At 34.7% G+C, this 26,672-nt stretch overlaps 2 long non-coding RNA genes across 2 annotated transcripts; one reads left to right on the top strand and one right to left on the bottom strand.

Annotated features, from left to right (window-relative positions):
• The first annotated feature begins 1,067 nt into the window (after positions 1 to 1,067).
• On the top strand, positions 1,068 to 7,806 carry LOC145694089 (uncharacterized). Its single transcript, XR_014132920.1, has 3 exons — positions 1,068 to 1,116; positions 2,128 to 2,315; positions 7,654 to 7,806. It is a non-coding gene; the product is annotated as an uncharacterized LOC145694089 (long non-coding RNA).
• A 14,171-nt stretch (positions 7,807 to 21,977) lies between these two features.
• On the bottom strand, positions 21,978 to 25,604 carry LOC145694088 (uncharacterized). The gene is made up of 3 exons (XR_014132919.1): positions 25,472 to 25,604; positions 22,726 to 22,901; positions 21,978 to 22,200 (listed from the first exon to the last, which is right to left on the bottom strand). It is a non-coding gene; the product is annotated as an uncharacterized LOC145694088 (long non-coding RNA).
• Positions 25,605 to 26,672: the final 1,068 nt, after the last annotated feature.

Here is a 26,672-nt window from a genome sequence, read left to right as displayed (position 1 = left end):
ATTTTCTAAATGGCTGCAAATCGAAAGCATATTAGTAAGTATCTCGGTATAACGGAATCTCATGTAAAATAATATTGTCTAGGGAGCTTTTGTTTATTTGCAGATATCACGTTATTACTGTAAAATTAGCGGTATTTTAATTTCGCCGTGATTAGGCCTCTTATAGGAGGAAGTTGAAGATAGAGAAATGTAGAAGAAATATTTCAAGACATGAACACAAAACTTAAAAAATAATAATAATAATAATAACCTCATTAGTTCCAGAACCTGCCGAAAAACAGAATACTTAACAATCTTATTATTATTATTATTATTATTATTATTATTATTATTATTATTATTATTATTATTATTATTATTATTATTATTATTATTATTATTATTAATATATACGTATAAGTTAGTTTCGCGGTTTCCTAAGCAAAACACAAATTCTTAAAAAAGGTGATTATTCTGATATCATACATATAGGCCTATTACCCTGTCTGGATTTCTTTTTAAGAAACAAAGAGAAAAGTGGAAAGAAGTCGATGCGTAATTTAATAAACTATAAGGAACTTAATATTGTCATTTTGTATATATAAGGTTACACGTCATGCTACATCGATGAAACATATGTAATCAGCACAAAAGTCTTAACGCTTCAATAATTACACGATATTTGTAGAAGCGGAAGCAAAAATGATGAAAAAAGAAAGGTGTGGTAAGTAATGGGAGTGGAATTTCGTATATACACATGTGTCTACTCATTTTTATATATACCAATCATATACTAATGGAAAAAAGTCGTAAACCAACTACAGATATAATGAAATACATTAAACTAGATACATAAGCGAAGGACATTCGCCAAACGATGAATAACACAACCAGCACCACGTGACGTGTAGACCGGACAAGGAAATTGAAAGAAGTGCGAATGACCTAGAGAATACGCAGAAAAGTAAAGAGAGAAGGGAAAATCCGAAAAAAGACAATAAAAGAAACGTTTTGTTTGCGTTGAAACTATAATAAGAACAAGGACAAATTTTGATATAAAAGGGAGTTCCTCACACATGTTAGAACATCGTAACTGTTGCACCCAAACAGTAATCAACAATCAACATGAAGTTCTTGGTAAGGATTCAGTACTTAAAAAGATTCCCAAAGCACAAATAGGTCTAACACACTAAAATTTCAGAAGTGTCAATAAGTTATAGGAAATTAACTTAGATTCATTGACTACTACTAAATTTCCAAAGGAAATAATCGTAGCATTACGTTTAAATATGTTTTTTTTTCTCCCTTCTCTTTCTTTTTTTAATCTTTCGTCCTAGATGGCCTTTTATGATTACTTTTTATTTTAAAAAAAGTTATTTGGAAAACTATAACCCACAGTGTTTACTGAATGTTCTTCGAAACGTTGACCGCCTGCTGAGTCTAATAGAAGAGTAAAAATTCACTTCTGGTGTAAGTAGTTTCCAGTTTGAGACTAGGCACGTGAGTTTGTGGTGAATAATATTGTGAAAATCGATTTTCTCGAAATTTTTCCGTTCATCCTATCTTCATTCGATTAGTTTTCATTCTACCAATAGTTTCCAAAGTACTCACGTTTAATGATGATATATCCTTCATTATTAATGTCGTCTTTCATGACGAAAGTACTTCCCTTTGTCAATATACACCTCAGGTTAAAATATGAAAGTTATTAGATTTTCTTTTAGTTTTAGCAGAGGATACGGTGGTTCAGTGGTAGAGCGCTTACTTCTGCTGCGCGGGGTTCATGGTTCGATCCCTGGTGAAGTATATTTGTGGTAGACAACATCTTGTATGTTACTTTTCTCTGGTACTCCATTTTCCTCCCCCATTCTCATTCCACCACCTCTTCCATTATCATTCCTTTGCTTTAATCATCGTCTCCCTTAGCCTAAAGGGCATAAACATGGGACGTTAAACTAAAATATTTCATTTCATTTTTAGTTTTAGCGCTTCGCATTTACTAACGAATCACAAGCTCAGAAAATATTTTATCTGAATATTCTTTAAAACTTCACTTAAGAAATATACGATAAATACATATAATTTCCAAATAAACAGTAAATGTGTTTCTATTAATTGTTTGTGTCTCTTTTTTTCTTTAATCTCCAGGCTCTCGTTCTTTTCGCCCTGTTGGCTGTTGCCTTCGCCCAAGAGACTGCCAGAGACAAGAGAGGAGTCGTGGGAGCCTATGGTATTGGTTATGGATACCCAGCTATTGGATACGGATACAGTGGACTTGGATACGGATATGGGCTTGGATACGGTCTTGGCTACGGATATGGATACTACGGTTAGAGGTAAGAATCTACACACTTTAAAGACATTTAAAATCTTTCAAAAAGTGAATCTTTCTCACTAAAGTAATGTCAAAACTTACACTAGGGAAATTAAAAACATATCTAACGATAACTCAAATAGTGTTTGTATTCTAAGTTCTTTGATATGTGACTACTTTTATAGCCAAAAGTTCTTGTTCAATTTCTTCGTGTTAGTAAGTCCAATCAAAACCCTGATGGGGTATAAAATAGTGCTGTCGAAATCGGTTTTTGAAAAAACCGAAAACCGGTTTTTGAAAAAAGTGAAATTTCATAAAACCGAAATGTCGGTTTTGAAAACCGCACTTGCGGTTTCGGTTTTGAAAACCGCATTTGCGGTTTCGGTTTTGAAAACCGCATTTGCGGTTTCGGTTTTGAAAACCGCTTTTGCGGTTTCGGTTTCGAAAACCGCTTTTGCGGTTTCGGTTTTTAAAACCGCATTTGCAGTTTCGGTTTTGAAAAGCGCTTTTGCGGTTTCGGTTTCGAAAACCGCATTTGCGGTTTCGGTTTTGAAAACCGCTTTTGCGGTTTCGGTTTTGAAAACAGCTTTTGCGGTTTCGGTTTTGAAAACCGCAAATGTCAAAAATTCTACAGCACTAATATCAAGTAACGACGAGAAAACAGCAAAGAATCTTTCCCCACACCGGCTTTCAGTTGCCAGATGGAGGGAAATTTCCCTCGGCGGCTTAGGGAAAAATGATCAAAATTTGCAGAAGGAAAAGAAGGTATTTTTTCTTAAAATGTCCTAAAGTGTAGGGAAATTCTATACTTTTACAATTGGCAGAATAAAAAGAAAATAAGTTGCAATTTCTCAAAGAGGCACGGCTATCGTTATTAGGAAGTAAAAAGATACAGAATAAAATATGATCGGTGTTTCTGTCTAGTATAAACTATTGCAGGTGTCTGGGACTTGCGATAAGAAGCCAGTCCACACATGCAAAACAACAACATTCACATTTATCGGAGTGGCAACAAATCAACAATAAAATTGTGTATTGCGACAGAGATTTTCTTTCTTTCTTTTCTCTTTGTTATATTAAGAAAGGGAGGTGGTGCCTTTTTGTTAACAAAAGAAAGAGTGGCAGTACTATTTTTAAAAATATGGGGAAAGAGTAATAATAATATAAAAGATGTCAGTCTAAGTGGATGATATTTCAAATTGAATTTCATGAGTTGCATGGGTAGTGATCTTAAATAGGGATATACCTCATTTCTATTGAGTGTTGGCTTATTACCCTATTTTAGCGGGTACCACCCGATTTTCAGGTTATATATTCGTCCCCCACTTAAACATATCTTAATCACGAAAAACCACCCGCTTTTTGGGATTGGAGAAAAATCTAAGAGGACTTAGTTGATAAAGTGTTGGTATGGTATATTCAACGTAAACCGCTACACCTTTGACAGTCTCAATCGCGATTGAGTTAAATTTGGACTCGCGCTCAGGCTCAAGCTCTGGGCTATCTGAGCAGTGCGCGTGTGCAGAATCATTTGCTAATAAGAGATCTGCTCTAATGCACAATGGTTTTCTTTGTATAGTTCATGTGTTTTCTATGTAATGTATTGGAGGTTCTATACGAATGAGTATTCGTTTGTAGATGTTGTAACAAACATACTTGAATTATTAATGCTTTCACAAGCTACAAGAATGCCGAACGACAATTTCAAGTGTAACTTTAAAGACTCTTATAGAAGCAAATTTACGTTTCTTAGCCAGGGCAGAACTCAGTTTGAAGCAAAATGTACACTCTGGAAAACTGTTTCGTTTGAAAAGTAGGATGCAGGGAAGCAAATTGGACCTCCCCTGATCTTTATATATTTTGTAAACTAGATCACGAGGAACACGAATCTGAAGGCGTTTTGACATTCCGACCTCCGGAACTCGAGATATTAAAACTTAAAGTTTAATATAGACGTTATATGAAAAAAACACAATATTCTCTATACGAAACATATTATGTCCTGAGAGATATATAAAGGTAACCAAGAAAGTTCTGTCGCTTTTTGTGGAATTCTGTGTAAAATTGACCCTCATACCGTGAGTTTAATGCGAATGGAGATAAGGCGAAGGTCAGTTGTTGGTGTGGGTATATCCGACATTCTACCTGGTTGTGGAAGTTCAGTTACAACGTAAACGTATGTAAGGACGGAGTGAATATGGAACCTCCACAGAGCGTCATAGGGGCGTGTATGCTGTACGAGTTCCAACTTGGATCAAACGCCACTGTAGCGGGGCGGAAGATACCTCAGGGCTTTGGTGAGGGTGTCGTGATTACGCAGACAGTGCAAGGGTGGTTTAGCAAGTTTAAGAACGGTGACGAAACACTCACGAAAGACGCACCACACGTGCCGGAAGACCAACACATGTACAAAATGAGGATCTTCAGGTAGCAATTGAGCCGAACAGACATGTGAGGAACTGGTGCTAACATTCAATGTTAGTCGAGAAACCATTCGCCAGCACCTCCATCAATTTGGGAAGCACTACAAGTTGGGTCTATGTGTCCCAGATGATTTGTTTCCGGGCCAGAAAGTCCTCCTGTGTGTTTGATGGACTGCTCACGACATCATGCATAGGGAACTGCTACCGGGCGGTCAGAGAAGAACATCAATGCAACTGTCTACTGTCAGCAGTTGAGCCGTGTTCAAGAAAAACTCAAAACCCTGGAGCCAACATTTCTCAATCGCTAAGGGGTTCCCCCATTACGGGACAACGCTATGCCCCACATAGCTAGAATGAGCCGGAACACCATCCTACGCCTTGAATGGGAAACACTATTGCATCCGCCATACTGTCCGGACATTATACCGTCCGGTTATCACCTGTTCCTTTCCTTGGACACTCACTTTAGAGGACTCCAGTTCAACTCCGTAGTAGAGGTGCTAAATGCACTTGATACCTTCTTCGCTTCACGGCAAACCAAGTTCTACCGCGAAGGAATCCATGCGCATCCCGAACGTTGGCAGAAGGTCATTGATACTGATGGGTACTATTTTTGATCTTCCAGGTACGTCTTTGGTGACATATCTATGCTCTAAGTGATAGGTCAAAAAGCGACAGAACTTTCTTCGTTACTTTTATACATATTACATAAAACTACTGTATAAGTTCTAGTATCTCGAGATCGGGAAATCGGAATGTCAAAATTCGTTCAGATAATTGCTAATTTTGGTCCAGTTTACAAAATATATAAAAATCAAATAGTGTCCTTTTTGCTTCCTGGTTACTTTATGTTCGAATATCTCGAGTTCCGAAATTCGGAATGTCAAAATTCCTTCAGATTCGTGTTTCTCGTGGTTTAGTTTACAAAATATATAAAAATCAATTGGGGTCTAGTTTGCTTCCGTTTTCACTTGATGTTCGAATATCTCGAGTTCCGAAATTCGGAATGTCAAAATTCCTTCAGATACGTGTTCCTTGTGGTCTACTTTACAAAATATATAAAAATCAGGTGGGGTCGAGTTTGCTTCCATGGTCAATTTATGTTCGAATATCTCGAGTTCCGACATTCGAAATGTCAAAATTCCTTCAGATTCGTGTTCCTGGTGGTCTAATTTACAACATATATGAAAATCAGGTGGGGTCCAGTTTGCTTCCCTGCAGCCGAAAGGTACATTGAAAGTGTCGTCAAAGAAATAACTAAAAAAAAAGCTAAGGATCGAACGTCAGTATTTGTCACCCTAATTTAGCTGTGACTTGTACAACCATCGAATTATCCCTTTCGCACTGTGCTGCACATATTACCATAATAGTCTTGGAGCAAATAAAAAAAGTTAAAACACACATATAAATCAATACATTTGTCTCGATCGATAGATGCTTTCACAATTGTTAAAAGGTGTAATTAAAAACAGCAAACATTGTTTCTGCTTTGAAAAGGACAATCCCTTATAAAACCGCAAACACGGTTTCGGGCGGCTTTCGCTTTCGAAAAGAGCTTTTTCGGTTTCAGTTTTGAAAACCGCTTTTGCGGTTTCGGTTACCGCTTTTGCGGTTTCGGTTTCGAAAACCGCATTTGCGGTTTCGGTTTTGAAAACCGCTTTTGCGGTTTCGGTTTTGAAAACCGCATTTGCGGTTTTCGGTTTTCAGAAAATCGGTTTTCTCAAAAACCGAAAACCGCAAATGTCACAAAAATTCAACAGCACTAGTATAAAACATTTGAGTCAAGCTGAAATACAGGCTGGGGTCTTACTTAATAACCTAACTGCAAGAGTTTCCCAGTGACTAAGGTGCTATTCCCGGATTTGGTTATCTGTTATGTTCTAGACTTGCATATAAGCCCGAGTAATGGTTGGAATTCCACTTTAAACAGTATATATTTCTATTAATGGTACTGAAATTGCTTATAGCCTCAGTGGTACGTTTCAACTGAATAACTGAATTACAACCAGCTAATAAACATCAAAGTACGACAAATATCTTCCAAATAATTTATAATAGTATTCTACATACCTACTATAATATACGAAGTAGCTGCAATGCTATTTTAGAACATATTTACCATTAAAAACCAACCCAACTAAGTCTATAGTCTGAACAGATGGTAAATGAAATATATGTTTGGTTAGGAGTTTAGTTTCGTCCAGTACAACATTTTGATCTTTTCTTAAAATACCCGAAATGATGTAGAGTAGCAAGAAAACATGAAAAAAATGTCATTTCCATAGTCTTCTCTGGCTATAGAACAAACTTCAACTTGCAACCAAAAATACTAGAACAAATATAACCAAAAATACTAGAACAAATGTCAAAATCTTTCTATGTTATTTACAGCAAAGATTTTATGTTATTCGCAGTTTTAAATGACATACCTAAAAGAAAGTACTACCAATTTAGATTATAGTGTATTGTAGTGCTGTTAAAACTTATCCAAACATTCTTCATTCTATTAATTTTTCTCTTATTACTCAAAAATTTGGTTTCAATATTAAAATAATTATTAGTTATATGAATTATTAACCGTTTTAGGAATAATTTATCGTTATCTTAATAGTTATTCAAACAATAGTTATTCTACAAGTAAATATTATTAGGAAATTCGAATAAAGAATATTTATAACTTAAACTAGAAATACAAATCGCTGAGCAAAGCAAGGTTTATTTTTTTAAAAAAAATACTTGATTTTGAAAAGCAGTAGTTATGTTCTAAGACCTAGGACTCTTGCTCTCAAAATATTAATTACAAGTACTATTATTTTGCGAATTTTAATCCGATGCCTGTTAAATTTAACTGTTGTTTAGTTCAATATTTGTTTTCTTCAATAACTTTAATATTACTTCAAAGATTTAATAATAACATGTTTTTCTACTTTCTTACAGATATTTATACACGCTGATACAGTTCATCATGAAGCTTATGCCAACGCACCATTGACAAAGATTTCTTCCCATCGTTCCCACACTATGATGGATTTTGTGTTGTACAATACATTTCCTCCCTCCCGGAAACAATAAAATATATTTTATTTATAATTACAAGTTTCATTTGTACATAAACCTTTATTTTTGGTTCCACGAATTGATATTTTACGAACATTCGCGTGCATCAAATTCTTTTATTATACCTGGGTACAGTGTTATTAGCATATAATATAACGAGATACTTTGTATCGGCTCATAATTACATATATCTCGGGCAGAAAGTGCTTTTACTCAAGCACTATACCTGTTATAATGTTAATTAAAAATAATAAAAGAAGAATGTTTTAATATATAAGAAATATACATTATTGTCTAGTTGGTTGCTATGTCGTTGTTTATAGATACTCAGTTAACATGTTTGATTGCAAGTCGGTTTGTGTGACTATACATTAAAAGGGAATCAAAGAATAAATTATTTAATATTCATCATGGACTTGTAATTTCAGTAGAAAAGTTGAGCATACTAGTGAATATAACTTCAGAAGATATTTTAAGGTGAAAACGATTATCGCCACTGAAGATATAACTGAACCAGGGTTAACGACTACCTTTGGTGAGTCGTTGTAAAATTTTTGGTTTACCTCACCCGGGATTCTTGTAAATTCATATCCCGAAGTCTAAGTAAGGGTGAATTTACCTTAGTAAGAAGGTTCATGAATACGAACTCAACTATTCTTAGAAGTGGTAGAGTAATTACAAGAAAAATCATGATTGGTGAGACAGTAGAGAATGAAACTGTTGATGATGCTAACAACGGGCAGAATATAGCTCCTATTGCACCCGGAATGTTGACATTAGAAGAAAGAATTCTACTAGCATTACAGCAACAGGAACAACGACTAGAACAAAATTTAACTCATGTCCAAAGAGTTAAAACAAACGGTACAGCAAAAATCCGAAGAATTGAATGGACGATTAGAAACACAGTATGAAGAATTGGGTAGACGATTAGAACAAAAGTCCGAAGAAGCGAAACAATCTGTAATACAAGCTGTGACAGATATCACGTTACAATTCGACGAGAAGTTAAAAAGATTATCTGAAGATTACAAGGATAACTACAATCATGTAATCCAAGAAGTCAATATTGTAAAAAAAGATTTTGAAGTAATCGAATCTTCTGTTCGTCAGCAAAAGATTCAGGTGACAGATAATTCTAACCAAATACGTGCAAATACACAATTGATATCTACCTTACAGGAGGAAATTAGGACGTTACAGATTAAAGACAACGCATACAACAACAACATGGTTAATGATCGTTTGGAGTTCCCTCATTCACAAGAGATGACCTCGCATTCACCCGCAGTAGATCGACGTGGACCTTGCGTTCTCTTCTTCAAGTAACCCATCCGATGAGGATATTATTTTGGAAAGAACTCAACCAAGGAATACAGATGGGCGGAAAAGAGATGATGGAACCACACATAACGCAGTAGGTAGAAATTTTCACTCAACACGAACAGGAAATGGTGAAAGAAATGTAAAGTTAAGTGTAAAAATGAGCGAAATACGTGCTATGAGTAAGTTTAGTGGTAGATGTAATGAAAATGCTACTTCTTTCCTAGAAAAATTTCAGGACGAATGCAGTATAATGCGTATAGATAAATCTCAATATATGAAACTAATCCCTCATTTATTACTTCCACCGTGTTCTTTATGGTTTAAAGCGGTACGGGAACACGTCAACACATATGAGGAATTCAAGGCAGCGCTGATTGCAAATTATGAGAATGACTTTCTACTTGCAAACAGAGACGCTACGATTAGAAATCAACCTTTTAATCCTCGCTTGCACAAATCTGTTGTTGATTTTGTTGTGAATACGTATAATGAATTAAAAAATCGTAAATCCACTACAATCTGAATCTAGAGTGATCGCATCTATTCGAAATCTACTACCGTTTAAATTACAACAAATCCTGTTTTCTACGCAATGCATGAGTTTTAATCATCTATTGATGCTTGTTCAATGTTATGAAACTCAATACCAGGCACAGAATCATCAAGCGGGAATAGGCAAAATTAAAAACAATTCAGATAACTTTAGATCAGTACCAGTCCGAAATCTAAATATCCGTAATGTAGACGATACGGAACATAACCTAAATCGAGTAAATTTAAACAATCAGAACAATCAGAATAGGTCAAGATATGATGGGAACACACCTAACCTAACTAATCGTGACAATAATTATGTCAGACCATTTAACCAAAGTAGATTCAAAAACAGACGGAATACATGGCGAAATTCTAGAAATACTGTAAACTACATTGATAGACGTAACCGTAGTTCAAGAGATGGCACTTCGTATCAAAATCAAAATAATGACACAATTCCTGTACAGAATAATAATGCGGGACATAATCATGATTGTGCGGTACAATGTACTTTATTGGAATCATATACAAGTATGAATCTAAACTGATTGCAGTTGATGTGGTAGGGGTTAAATCCATATCAGCTATTGATTCTTATGAATATTTATGTGTGAAAATAAATTTAATTCCTTCTTTTCGTTCACTCGAACATAGATTATTATATCTATTGTCTGTTCACTCTAGGATGGAAGATTGTTTACAAACAACAATTGTAGTGCGAGCGTCAAAACCTTGCTTTTCACCCCTACATGGTTAATTCATGGTTGCCAGGCACATGAATCTCCGAACCGAATGTACCTACTTCTGCACAGTCATGGACCAAGTGCTATTACTACATAAATTGCTGCTTTTGAGATGACTGAGATATTAACGTTATGAAAAATTGAATTAGTTATTATGTAATACAATCTTACATATAATGCACACTCAATTTTGTACAAGTGTTCTTGTTCGAAAGTGTGCGAAAACCTTGTACGCCTGGCAATATTGGAAGATGGCAGTTTGTGTTGTAAACAATAAACAGAGGTAGCGAAGACCGTTAGGTTCGCTGGACAGCGTTGTTTTCATGATAAGGCGACAGAAACATATTGTACTGATTGTAAACAAGGGCTGGGAATTTCGATGCGAGTATAGGTGGAAATATTCTCCCCACATATTGCCTGTTGGTGAAGGTTTGCAATGTTGCAAACTGCTAAGTGTAGAATTTCATACTAATTGAACGAGCTTTGAGAAGGATTAGTATGATGCAATAATTATAAATACTAACAACCATAGACTTAAAGTATTAGGAAATAAACCATGCTGGTGTAAGAAGAATATAATACACATTGAATTAAGTGTTCAAAGTACAATATAAAGCGAATTTTAACATTTAAACATTTTAAAGCTGTACACATTAGCCCTGTTTGGGTGCCCTTACCAGACACTGTGCAACACGAAAAAAGGCATTAAAATAGGTAGATCGAGCGTGGGCATGAACGCGGCTCTGGCCGGTATTCCTTATTAAGGTTTTCCTCAGTCCCACGAGGTGAATGCCAAGATGGTATCTTCTGTAAGGCAGGGGCGGATCCAGGACTGACTTCTGGGGGGGCGGTGGGTTTTAATACTGCTACTTAGAGCTACTTTTAAGAGCTCCAAACTTTGGGATTGGGTTTTATTTAAATATATAAAATGAGAAAGTTTCCTTTCCTTAGGGGCAATCGCCACGATCGCCCCCTGGATCCGCCACTGCTGTAAGACCACAATTGGGTCAAACACTGAGGCCCCAGAATTGGCGGGAAATATATTCCTTCAGAATATTATCTTGCCAACACTTCCAGAAATATTATGGTGGTGGGTTCCGATATCTCTTTTTCGTTTATATGTGCTCAAATTCATAATGAAGTAAATGTAGAAGTGTTTCTTTCATTCTCTTTGTTTCTTTCTTCTCATCTTTCTCATCCTCGCTCTCCTTTCCCCACCTTCTTAAAATTTGAATACTATCCTCCTGTAAGATTGTTTCTCTCCACGGCCCAAGGTTTAAAGAGACCAATCTGATATAGTTAACTATTAGCAGAACTGTACCAATAAATTCACATTAGAGACAGCGCCGTAACTTAGATTTTCTTCTGGGGGACAAGCATTAATACGTGTATTTGGGCCTCCTAGAAAAAGTTGTTTTTCTCATTCTTGGCCCCCCTCTTTCTAACTTTTTCTTACTATTTATGCCCTCCGGAGCCTGTCGGCCCTCCCTCACGGCAAGGTCTGCGGGGCCGTTACTTACGCCCTTGGGCCCATTCCATACATGACAAATTAATTAAGGGGACAACATTGACAAATCTCAAAGCCATACGAATAAATGTTATTTCTAGGGCCCCTAATAATAGACGTTTCTTACTGAAGTGGGCACAAGGCTCACTTTTGTTTTATTTACCTTTTGTGCGCTGCTTTATGTAATGTAGTGAAACTGTTTAATGCTTCATTTATAATTTCATGTTCGTATCGTATATGGATTAAGAAAATTTCGTCTCCAAATGGGCCCCTTCGAACGGCGGGGAACCTCCCTGGGGGGGAAGTTGCCCCTCCCCTGTCCCACACAAGTTACGGTCCTGATTAGAGAAGAAGTAAACTCTTTCGAAATTTACGCAACTTGCAAATACCAAACCCTGCTAGTGCTAAAATTGATGAGTTAGTTCCACTGTTACAACTGCTATAAGGGGAAAGTAGGGGAAGGACTGCTAAGATTCGCTGGCCAGGTTTTGTGTCAAAACACAGCGCCAAGCTACAGTGAACGGACAATACCTTTGGCGAATCGTTGTGTTGTTATTGATTAAAAACAAAGGTTATTTATATTATATTGATTTATGTTGAAACTTTATTGTCAAAGATTATATTCAGTAGAAGGTTCATTCTATTAAGCTAATTATCCGACGACTGTACTCATGTGTCACCTTATATGATACTTGGATAAGATTCTTTTGTATCATGACGCCTTGTTGATATGATGTATACTTTAAAATACCATCTTACGTAATTGTTATATAATGCGCCCTGGAAAGAGCAAACATTTTTTTTTAACATGACCGTTTTTAATGATGAATGAAATCGTTGATCATTGTAATTTGTGTTTTAAAATGTAATTATCTCTTACGCTTTTGATTTCGCATCCTTCGTTGATTGTATTAGTAAGCGACGACATTTTTAATGATAAAAGATAAATAATAATGGAATAAAAGTTTTATTATAAATGTACTTATATGAAGGAAACTTAATGAAGTTATATATGAAGGGTATCAAAATGTAGAGAACACAATTATTATCATGTCATTATTATAAACGGACCAGTGTTTTTTAAATATAAAAGTCAAGCTCCCTTGTAACTTTTATATTTAGTCCCTTTATCGGGCGACATTTTATATAACGAGATACTTTGTATCGGCTCATAATTACATATATCTCGGGCAGAAAGTGCTTTTACTCAAGCACTATACCTGTTATAATGTTAATTAAAAATAATAAAAGAAGAATGTTTTAATATATAAGAAATATACATTATTGTCTAGTTGGTTGCTATGTCGTTGTTTATAGATACTCAGTTAACATGTTTGATTGCAAGTCGGTTTGTGTGAATATACATTAAAAGGGAATCAAAGAATAAATTATTTAATATTCATCATGGACTTGTAATTTCAGTAGAAAAGTTGAGCATACTAGTGAATATAACTTCAGAAGATATTTTAAGGTGAAAACGATTATCGCCACTGAAGATATAACTGAACCAGGGTTAACGACTACCTTTGGTGAGTCGTTGTAATAAAAAGTGTTCAAAGACAAGATATACATATATATACCAATCGATAGATCTCACTGTGCTGGCCAGAATAATTGAATGGCAATTCTCATGCGTACATTTCAAGAAATTTTCACAAAATCGACTGTTTTTGTAAACCTAAATATTTATCCTATACAAAACCACGCTGATTAAAAATTGATACTGGAATATATCCTCATAACGACTTTAATTATGACAATAGCAAAACGAAGGCGTACACTATCGTTAATAAAATATCGTTCTAAACTATTATTAACATTTGAATTTTATTTTTTTTTAAACTATAACATTATTCAAAAAATATGTACAATTACCAATCGATAGATGCTGAAGAAAACGAAATACTTGATAGTATATTCACATATATATTTTTCGAATAAGTCGAGAATAACTAATAATTATGGCATTAAAACTATGTCGGACGTTTGCCAATCTGATGTACCTGTTAGTTTTTTGTCTGCTGTAATATAGTACATCTTTTTATTGCTTATTTGAGTATAGCACATGAAAAATGAACAACTTGTAATGTAAGATTACGTAAGAAATGAGTTTCTTGTGAATTTTATTTTTCACATATATCGTACATATTACAAGTATTTCTTAAGTAGCACATTTTTTGAGTTCGGTGAGGAAGAACAGAGTTCGATTTTAGATGGAAATGATACACTGTATTCTGTCTTAAAATTATATACGATTTTACAGTAAATTTCGAGCGACTTCCTGCGAAACGCGTTGTTGCTCCGATACATAAAAAGATCTGAAAGTAGTTCTTAGTACAATTAATTTATTGTAATTTAAAGATATTACCTGATTCACTTTTTTACATTTTTTATCATTTTTTTACATATTAATTTAACTTGTTCAATAAAATACAAAAAATGAACATAGAAAAGCTCCTTGACAACGAAATTACAAATATACACTGTGACATTAACGATAATATCAGTTTGACTTTTCTAGCTCTCAATAAGAAACGTCATTCATTATATCGATGAAATCTAATTGAATCGTTGAGTTCGAAAACTGGTCATCTCCATCGAAGCTAATTTTAGAGGAGTGGCAAGAAAGAAACTTAATCAATATGTATCTGACATATAGGAATATTTTCATTTTTGAAATGTAGAAAAATGTCAGTTCTACGGTCCGAATATGAAAACAGCCCTATATGTGAGATGCATATTGACTAATTTAGTTTTGTTTGTCACCCCTCTCAAATTAGCTTCGATGGAGATGACCGATTTTCGAACTCAACGATTCAATTGTTTTGAAGTTTCCTCTTTTAATGGATAGAATTCCCGTATCGGAGTGTAAACGTAAGTCATATCACCATATATAAATATTTAATTGACCACTTTTGAGCCTCTACTTGTAACTAAAACAAGATACATATAGACAGGTTTTAGATTGCACGCTGCGGCTATGATATTTTCATTACGGGGGAAAATTTTTCATTGAAAATGGCACCATTAAACTTTAATTATATTATAATTATGCTTTTAAGAGAGGAAAAAAAATTCCAAGTTGAACAAACTGTAGACTACTAAGCAACTTATCTTACTTTTGTTACTACTCCTTCACTATCTTTTTTCGGAGGTGGCGGTCAAATGTTAAATTTGAGAGGGGATTGCAGATAGGGATGGTCACCTCTGAATTAAAGTATGATTATTTTTTAGTTGTATTTCATCATAATTCATAGAATAAGTTGATTTAAGAATCTAGGGTGTCCTATTTAGAGAACTAGAAGGAAATATCTGAAACTAGTCTTTTGTGCTCGTTTAAACTCTACGCCTGGTTTCGCGGTGGCTCAGTGGTTGAGCGTTCACCTGGGGTACATAGGTTCCTTGATTCGATCCCAGCTCGAGCCAAGCTGAACTTTGTGGTGGATACACACCGTGTGCGTGGGTTTTCTCGGGGTTTTCCCATTTCCTGCCACTTTCTTCATCCCATCATTTCCTTCATTCCTCATCATCACCGTCTCCTTTAGAGACTGCATAACCGTGGAACGCTAAGAAGAAAAATTTCTACGCCTCCGGCGACCGCCTTTGTGCATCAGCCATTTGCTCTAGACCTGGGATCGATAGTAGCATTCACCTAACGGGAAAAAAATATAAAGAAAGAAAGGAACTGTTATAACACCAGATGATAAGATTTAAACGATATTCGAACCAAAAATTGGAAATGCAAATAGTTCAGCTGTACTCACTTAGCAGTCATATACATTTTTGAATCGAGTAGGAACATAGGAATTTGGCAACATTAAGTTAGTTCGTTTGTTGGACTTAATGAAACTTTTCGGCACTAACTGTAAGTGAGATATGGATCCACAGTTTAGGATGGAATCTGATTTACGCTAATGCATTTAAATTTCTATGCTTTCCCATCAGAAATCGAACCCTGGGCTCTGGGCAGCAAAGTTGTACTTGCTATCCACTAGCTTAGCAAGAAGGACTGAACAACGTTAGAGGATGATGCTCTATCATCTTCTACAATCAAGGCTGCTTAGGTTACGGATTGGAGTCTAGTGTCCTTTCCCAGCACCAAGATTATATGAAACATAGACCTACAGTTCAAACTGGAATCCGAAGCATTGTTACGTGTTCCAATTACAAGACTGTTGAATCCAGAATTCCGTCTGCTAGCTACTAGGCCAGCGGAGAAGGATTTCTATAATCAAGAGATATGTAATCGAGTTTAGGTGCGACAGATTAAGAGTGCAAGATAATTCTGGCCCAGGTGGACCAATGGAAGAAATCACACATGAAAATATGGAGATAGTGCAGAAGTTGAATTTTTGACAGGTAGACATTTAACTGAGACACAATAGAGAAGAACTGCTGATGTAAAAGTGAAAAGTTGAGAACATTTTAAATGATAACTCGCAGAACAAGAAAATTTCTCCGTATTTGGGTTTCAAAGCTTTCCACCAATGACTAATAAGAAAACACAAATTATCATATTAACCATCCATGGTACTCGATTGGACTTTATAACTCTACGTTATTCGGCCAATCTTTTACAATCAGACTTTTATTTCTTCTGAAACCTCAAGAAAATTTGTTTGATATGTAATTATTATCAGTGATTATTTCACAATCAGTGCTACGGATGATTGTTTTGCAAGTCTGAAGGAAGACTTTTACGGGAGAGGGATAAGTGTACTTCAGAAATGCTGGCAAGAATACGACCTATATAAATCTACAAGAGGACTGTGTCGAAAAGTAGCATGACCATGTTTCCTTCTGGAAAAGCTGTTCATAGGTATATTGTTATTTATGTGGTGACATGATTCTATTCACTCTCCTTGGATATAGATGTGTTACTTCAGTAACTTAAACTTCACATAATCATAATTCAATCTATGAAATAATTTAAATTCAGACATAAAGATTTACACTAAAATGTTAAGTCGATTTTATAGTATTATTGAAATATATATAAATACACATAAATTATTATTGAAATATATATATACAGGGTGGGCCATTTTAATTAATCCACGAAAATATCTGAAAAATAATAAAACATAGAAGAAATGTTTCAAGTACACGTTATATATTCCTAAGGGGGAAAACCAATTCCGCCAAAAGTACCCCTTCCCGCCCCCCCTAAATGGGGGTAACGGGGGGTAACTTTGAAATGTCAAATGGGAACATGGGTCGAGTAATACCTCGTTCGAAAGGTCTTGGAAAACTAAGTAACACTGTACCAAAAGATGTTCCATATTGTGCACGGGTTTCAAAATGGCCGCCATAATATGGTTCGGAAACTCCACTACCCGTAGTGTGAAAACCATGGAAGGTAAATGAATGGAACAAAATTGAAATACGTAAATATCATAGGGCATATCGAACGGTGTGGTCCCTGTGATCCCAGTGGCCTCCCTAAAGGGGTCTTGGGGGCTAACTTCAAAATTTCAAATAGTAACATGAGTCGAGTGGTACCTCGTTCGATAAATCTTGCAAAATCTAACATATTGCAGGAGAAAACGATTGATGTGAAATGGCAGTGTTCTCAAAAGGCCGCCGAAACATAGTATCCGTGTCAGAGAAAAGGTTTAGTACCCGTAGTATGAAAGCGATTGGAGATAAATCAACAAAAGAAAAACTGGAGTAGCTAACTGACGTAAGGCACATCGAGAGGTGTTGTCGGGGTGATTCCAAGGGCCAACTGAAAGGTATCCGGGGCCAACTTGAAAATTTCAAATAGCAGCTTGAAGCGAGTAACATCACGTTACATAGACAAATTAATATCAAACAGCTTCTGTAAGAAAATTTTCGACATGAGACACCGTTTTCAAAATGATCGCAAAGACACGGTGACTGTGTCTAAGAAAACGTCTAGTGCCCATAGTATGAATACGGTTAGACATAAATGAAAATAACGAAAATTAAATAGGAAAACCACGGAGGCGTTCCAAGGCTCGAGAATAATACAACAGAGATAAACATATTAGAGTGAAATTGCCATAATGTATAGAGAGAAATCCAAGTCCTGCAAAATAATCTCTCCCTGCGCTCTGTATGTGAGTGGGGTGGAAAGTAAAGTGAAAGTTCAAATGAGAACTCTACTTTAATTCGTAAATTAAGGCTAACCTTACAAATAGGTATGGTGTGGTTGAAACATTTGTTTGTAAGGATGACGCTGTAGTGACTAAAAAAAGAGAAACTTTTATGCAATGCGTGCTGGTTATTCAGAAAGCATTTTGGGGATTACGTACAAACCGTTTCGTCCCTCAAGCTCACAATATGACATGAATGCTAATAGTTAATCAAAATGTAATTGTGGCCATCCGCGTAAACTTAGTGCACCAATTCTCTATGCATGAAGTCTGCCTTCCAAACAGCATTGGGTAGGTCAAGCGTACGCCCGAACCGTTGTCCGGTCGGACATTGAAATTTTGAAGTTAGCCCACAAGACCCCTTCAGGGAGGCCACTGGGATTACATCATTCGATATGCCCCATTATATTTACGTATTTCAATTTTGTTCCATTCATTTACCTTCCATGGTTTTCATACTACGGGTACTGGAGTTTCCGAACCATATCATGGCGGCCATTTTGAAACTGGTGCACAATATGAAACATCTTTTGGTACAGCGTTACTTAGTTTTCCAAGACCTTTCGAACGAGGTATTACTCGACCCATGTTCCCATTTGACATTTCAAAGTTACCCCCCGTTACCCCCATTTAGGGGGGGCGGGAAGGGGTACTTTTGGCGGAATTGGTTTTCCCCCTTAGCACTATATAACATGTACTTCAAAAATTTCTTCTATGTTTTATCATTTTTCAGATATTTCCGTGGATTAATTAAAATGGCCCACCCTGTATATACTTTTTGTGTACAACACTTTCTGCGTTAGATATGCTTCAAGGAATTAATTAAGGTTTGTTTTACGTACTTCGCATACTCACAGTCCCGTCTGATAACTTTTGATGTCTCAACTCTGGATTAATTAGATCGCTGGAGTCAAAACTTTAAAAAAACAACCTTTACATGTTACGACCCACTTTTAACAGTAGGCCGTATCATTAAATACATATTAATAAGGTGGGCGTACGCATTGTTAATCTATGCCCGCATAAACAATAATAAAAATTGCTGTACATTTAATTATTCTGTTTTTATAGATAATTAGGCTGAAACAAGAAAAAATACTGTTACTGTATACTAATTGGAGATGGCAGAAAACTTGGATATAAATTAAAGTTTATACGGACATAGGGCAAGGTGCCCCTCAAACCCCCCCTTGTTTATGACAAAGTAACTATGGATAATTATATAGTATATTACTACTTAGACAGAAATTAGGGATGGAATTGTGTACTGATGAGAACTCATGGATCATCTTATTAAAAAAAAAACTGTGTTAATTTGCTTTCATATGTATATAGGAGTATACACATGTATATTTCCATATGAAATATAGCTTTTGGCACAAATAAAGGGTATAATTCTTATACAATTCAGTTTTATAGAGCACTTTACATAAATTTTAACAATATTTACTGGTTGGATGAAGTATAATCGTTCAAGTTAAAATTTCGATATATTATTTGTAATTATGTTTTACATTTATTGATTAGGAAGGACGACATGATTGAATTTTAGCGGAAGTCAGCCCGGAAGTTGTTACTAGCCAATGGGTGTGCGAGAAATCATTAAATTATGTAATCGGGAAAGGATAATAGCCAATTAGGTGTAAGAACGTGTGTTTGTGTTGCAAGAAGAGGGGATATGAATGTTTATACTCTAAATTATTCTATGTCAGATATTAATTTCAGAACAGTAGCTAATAAATGGATAATTCACGAATCGTCGAGCATAGAATTTCACCAGACGATCAGGTAAAGACAGTTATTTACTCCTAAGTGATCCATGTGAAAGCTAAAGATTGATACAGATTGAATATACTATTAAAGTATTAACATTTTTCATTAAGACATGAACTAATTCTTTTGCAAGTACGTTTTGGAAGATAGATCATGGGAATACAAGTTGTTTATTTTGATTATAGAGAGGTTATGATGTGTTGTCATTAAACCTTGTCGCTAGTCGCACACACCAGAACGGAGAAGTGAGAAAAGGGGGATATCTTATTAATTTGGCTTCCATAATAAATAATTAGTTAAATTCAGTGTAAACCTCTTATGTTACCTTCTTGTTCTAACGTGTCTTTTATGTCCCTAGATAAATACAGTTTAGCAGTGGTCTCGAGTTCGATACCTTTACAAATAAAATAAAAATCCATAATAATAATAATAATAATAATAATAATACGTTGAATAACAAAAATTGTTTGTCATGTTTACTTTAATTTATATTCCACGTCGTATATTACTTTAGTGCAGAACTAAGAAAGTCCATGAGTTCGATATTAGTCAACATATGATAATTTTCCCTTAAATTTAAATTCACACCTATACGTCGTATTACTTTCTAAATTCCAAATTTAGATTTTATATTTACTAACGTCTCAAGCTATGAAGTCGCTAAACTGAAAACCTTTTTACGTAGTTCTTGTATTGTATTTCCATATCCTGTTCGGTTTTTTTTTTTTTTTTGTTTTGTTTTGTTTATGTCAATTTCCGTCCTTTTCTCGGCCTCTACCTCAATTAGTTGGTTTCATTCTTCAAACCGCGTATGAATGTGATGAAGGTATATGAAAGTGATCTATCAGCTGGGTTCCAAACCCGAGCGTATTTTCTCAATCGTTTCGAATCAAAGCAAATGTGGCAGAGGTTCTTGTCTATAGATGTATATTGTAATCTTGAGAAGGCTTGCACTGTTGTGTTTTTTTTTCTACTTTCTTACTTATCATCCTCATTTCATAGCTAGGTGTAGATTAGCTTAGAGGGGGCCATCATATTTCATTGTCTTTATTATTTTTTTTCCTTTAGTATAAGATATTCATGTAGATATTTAGTAATAATAAGTTGTTAAGAGAAAATATGTACGTTATTAATACGAAAGAAGTGTATATCGATGTAAGTAATCGTCGGAAATGATTAATTAAGAGGTCGATCAATATGCTGATTAGGAATATACAATTGAAATGTTTAATGCAAGCGCCGAAATAAGCATAATATATGAACCCTGCCTGACTGTTTAATAACTAATTGTGCTGGAATTAAATCACATTTGAGGCCGTATGAGGCGTACATAAAATAAGTAAGTTATGGAATTATCTCTTGGATACATTGGATTTTTTTTCTTGCGCTTATGTTACATGTTTGTTTATGTTAAATGAGTTATGGAAAACGTCTGTTTACTGAATTAAACAATAAACTGTCAAAACATCGGAATATAGTATTTAATTATATATATTTAAAAAAATTTTTTTTTTTAAATTTTGAATCATAAAATTATATAATAGCTAAAATAAAATAGCATTACAAAATACAAAGCAGCGTGTATTAATAAAGAGTATAGCGTAGTTTAATTTTTTTTTCTACAAAGAAAGGCAGAATACCTATAATGATGATAATGAATTGAGATTTTAGGAATTAAATCGCTAAAAGGTAAAATACTCGTACGTTTTTGGTACAAAACGTTTAAGAAAAACGACTTTTTCCACTTCATCAACCCTTAATTACAAATATCTTTCTTTATCTTTCAAATATTGTTTCAAAGAGAACAGATACAATAATTCCCCGTATAATGCAAAGAGTTAAGAAAACAAAGACGCTCAGATATTCAATAATATTAATAAGTCATTTATTAGAAAGTTGTTACGCAGATTATCTTCTTCAGCTGCCGAAAGATATAAACAATTCTCACTCATATTATTTTCTTCAGCTACCAAAAGAAATAAACAATTGTTACGCAAATTATTTTCTTCAGCTACCAAAAGAAATAAACAATTGTCACTCAAATTATTTTCTTCAGCTACCAAAAGACATAAACAATTGTCATTCAAATTAGTTTCTTCAGCTACTAAAACAAATAAACAATTGTCACGCAGATTGTCTTTTACAGCTACCAAAATAAATAAGAAAGGTTGCTGGGAAACTAAATTAACACAACTGCTGTAACACTTCAAATAAAATTTATTGGATAGTTTTTTAAATTAACAGATATCTGAACACATTCGTGTAATGGAGGCACACATGTGGAAGATGTTTTTTTCAAAATTTAAATGTTCCTGGTTTATTTTAAAGTAATATACACCAACTTCGTTGACAAATGTAAAAACCTTGTTGAAAACTCTTTGTTTTCTCAGATAACAAATTCAGAAGAATGTATTCATCATATCTATAAAAGAAATGAGAAAAAGACACATTAGTGAAATAATATGGTATTTTGTTTTTCATAAATTAAGTTATTGAAATCAGTAAACATAATAACATGATTGTTTAGAATTTGATGTTTCAGAAGGGAAGTTGCAACTTCGCATTTCACAACACTGATTCCCCGCTAAATTTAAACTACTCGTATTTTCTGCACACCTTAAGATCAGTCACCATTGTTCGTAACAGACACCATACTAGCTATGATAGCAATATGAGCAGCATCCTTTTATTCCGAAATATAAATAATATTTCTTTTTTGCTAGTATTTCAATCAACAACAAGAATCATGATACGGTAATTGTTGTTTCTAAAAGTATATTCTCAGACTGTTTATGTAATATGTTCAAAATAGTCTATTTCATTTGTTTATTTGTCGAGTTATAGCGTCCCTTTTCAGCAGTGAGGCTATCCAGGACGTAGACTTGCAGACGAACCTGTCATGATATTGTAAATTATAAAACTAAATTTGATATGGAATATTTATTACCTTTAACCGTAGTAACCATATCCCAATCCATATCCACCATAACCAAGACCATATCCATAACCAAGACCATATCCAAGTCCGCCATAACCGTAACCTAATCCATAGTATTGCCTCTTCTCCCTAACGGTTTCCTGGGCCAAAGTCACGGCCAACAGGGCGAACAAAACAAACAGGGCCTACAAAAGTAAGTTCATAGATTATTATAGAACAAACCAAATTTCACACTCTAATCACAAAGAACCTTATTTATTTTTAAGTGGATCTTATTATCAAAACAAGAGAATAAGAGCATAATATACTTTGGTTCTATTGCTCTGAAACTAGTGTTCTGTCAATGAACATCACTACTATGCTTCTGGAATATAATATTACTATTATAGCTGTCTTGTTCTTATGACTTAAAATCGGTGAAGGCTCTTGAGGGAAGTCACCTTTGGAAAAAAATAATTTTTATAGCTTTAAACTATCAGAAGAAAATGTATAAATGGTCTAATTCGTGTACATACGGATTATTATGTTAGGTAATTTTTTTTTCCTTTAGCCTGATGTGATAAAAGTATAATTTTTATTAATGTGACTTCCGCCAGGATCATATAATATTAAAATATGCAACATTCTTAAATATATGTACTATATTCTTTTAAATGCCAGAATTAAGACTAACGAAAGTCATGTCTTACAGTTAACTGTCATCTACGCAACTATGCCAATTTTTAAGCATTAATGTTCAGTTTTAGATTGCATATCGTGTCGAATGCATTTAGGAATCGTTATAATTGTGTGAATCCTTTTACTCACTACTTGGTGTAGAACTTCTACACACCACATCTATTAGTATTAAAGAAAAATAATGATAAGGAAAAGTCTTACTTTTAGCAGTTCATAGTAATTATCCGGTGGATACCTCACAAAATTTTATAATCAATGCTATAGTCAAATTTCGTATAACGCTTTTTTCTTCATACGTAGTATAGCTACAGAACAGCGCAGGAACATCTTTCAAAAAAATTCCCGCGTAGCGTAGTCGCTAACGCTCTCGTCGGTGCGAGCGGTCCCGGGTTCGATTCCTGGTGGGGGCACTCGGTCGAAAAAGTTTAAACGCTTTTTCAGGCCAGCCACCCTGAATGAGGTTTTCCTGGGTTTTCCTCATTCACACCAGGCAAATTCCGGGTTGTACCTAACTTATAGGTCCCAGGCCGCTTCCTTCCTTCCCCAATCCTTTCTTCCTTCCCTTTCCCCGGATAGTGTGATCGCCGATGGACGTCATCCCTCAAAACGTGAAGGGCTCAATGGCCTTAGATGCCGAAAGCCCAGAAATCTAAATCCTTTTACCATTTTTAGATAATGATATTTAATGTGTTTCAAATTGTTACGAAATACATGTTTCACTTTGTTTAGCATATTTTTCTATATATATCACACACATACATATAATATCATTTTATTAAATTTGGATCACTTCGATTCCAAGTGGTATCACTCCAAACTTGAAATTTTCTAGGAGCAAAATTTGAAGTTCAATATGTCATGATAATTCATATTCCTGTTACGCTTTCAACCAAAACCAAAGGTATGCATGATGTATATGGTTTTATAATTCACTGTTTACAAAAATCGTTTAAAGAAGGTACCCATCTATAGAAATGAATCAAAGCACTAGTCCCTTTTTTTTCACTTTTTGAAGCTGGACTACTTAGCATTAAACAAGTCCATTTTTTCAAAACTTTACACGATAAAATTATATTTTGTTTAAATGTGTGTGTCTGGCAGAGTATATTGAAGAATATTGAAGCAGCATTTGGTTATGGAGCGAAGTGAATCAATCTAACTATTTAACCTCTGGCATTATACCCTTTTGGGAACCAGACTCTAGCAGCCAGTTCGTGGCAATCATGCCTTTGGAGTGATGTGATGAATATATCAACTCCCCACGACATTCATGCTTGTCTTCTTTGACAGAGTTCACGACTTCTTTATTTCAAGTCGTTCCTCAATTGTCCTCATAACGCTAGGTGTACGCCGCAACACCAACATCATCTAGTGAGAACGAACGGTTCCCAACACCGCATTACTTGTTGATCTCTCTAGACGCTGTATTTCAGTGAAGCAGAACATCAGTGCTGCAAGCTTGTGAACTGAGATTAGATTCTCGCTCTGTCCAGTTATTAGGTATTCTGGTTTGTTTAATGTTTATATTCAGCACAGACTTTGCGATCAAATCTACGTGCAATTTATTAAGCAATCCAAACAGAGTACCATGTTCGGTTATTTCTTTAGGAATCTTAATTAGTTTATCTTCATATAAGTCCATGTGTTCATATAGCTATAAGCTTCATTTAGAAGTGTGCAAATACACTCTCAACTATTAATCCTATCATTCATTTTCCTCTTAAATAAGCTTATTGAAGAAATTTACATGTATTAAATTTGCATTGTACTGTAGATTCATGGACGTTTTCTAATATAGTTGCCCTTGTCTATGTAATTTAATTGGAACATCGCTAGTCTGCAATAGTGCGGTTGGAAATTTTAAGGAATACACAACCAGCAGTTTCTCCGAGAGAAAAAAAAAATATCACTTTGGGAAAAAATACTGTAAAATATTGTTTATATATATATATATATATATATATATATATATATATATATATATATATATATATATATATATATATATATATATATATATATATATATTGTATATATATTTGCTCAGCAATTGGGCTTTAGAAAGAAAAGTACTTACAAGAACCTTCATGTTGATTATCTTGTGTGTATGTTGATCTGACTGCAACTGACACAATTATCCACACTTGCAACTCGAATGTTCTTTTATAGTGCAACTCCGAAGAAGCATTGTCCTTCAATTCCTTGTAGCTGGTAAAGAGAGAGAAATGTTATCCTTGACTTTCAAGAAATAAATAATAAAGAAAAGTCGAAGTAATCCAGTTTTCGTAGATACAAGTTGAATAATCTTATTCTTTCCTCTCTTTGTAAGTACTGAGAAACCATTCATTATAGTGTGGGATGATAAAAACATGTTACGCATACATACATAGAGACCAGCGAGAATAATTCTTGGATACGGAAGCAAAATTTAAATTAACTTTATAAATTAATTCTTTACGACCGGTCAATATTATTGGCTTTAAAATTATTCTCTGTCAGATTACAAGGTTATCTCTTATTGCAAGACAAACAAATATACTTCGATCATTAATAGTTGGTTTTATTACTAAACCATGAGATACCGCCGAAAATACTTTTGATTTATGTATTGTAAATCGCCAATTTATTATTGTAAAGTAAAAGTTTTGCCTTACATACGAATATAGAAATTGAGCTTACTTAGTTAACACATATCGTACAAAATACTGCACCATTGAAACACGAAACACAATCATTACAGAAACAAAACTTTGCCATTAGATCCTTTCCTCTACGGAAAAATTAGAATAAAATGATAATAATAATAATATAAGAAAGCTCTGCTAAACTTTATTATTATTTTGTAGCCGAATTGCTCTCTTATTTTATGGTTCCACATGCTGTATAGACAATGGGATGAAATGCTAAAGTAAATAAAAGTTTTTTTTTCTACCAACCCAAATTCCTTCCGCTTGAAACGAAGTCAATTTTTACTGCAAGGAAATGGCATGGCCTTGAACCCTAACTCTGTTACATTACTTCCTAATTCATACGAAAGCTATAAAAAGCTATAAAATGACTCAAAATGACTCTACAGAAGTGAGACAAAATTAGTATGGTTTGCAGATTTGTAGTTACTTAACAAATTAGTATGAAGAGGAAACTAGGGATGGCCAGAACCGGCTCCTGGTGGAACCGGTTTTCGGGTCTGAGCGGATCCTGTTCTAGAAGATCCGGTTCCGGAACCGGTTTTTCGGATCCAGGTCTGGAACCGGTTTTTCGGATCTAGTACCGGAACC

The sequence above is a fragment of the Thermobia domestica genome, chromosome 9 (genome assembly GCF_964235325.1).
Source record: "Thermobia domestica chromosome 9, izTheDome1.hap1.1, whole genome shotgun sequence".
NCBI lineage: Eukaryota > Metazoa > Arthropoda > Insecta > Zygentoma > Lepismatidae > Thermobia > Thermobia domestica.
This window is presented reverse-complemented; position numbering and strand designations above follow the sequence as displayed.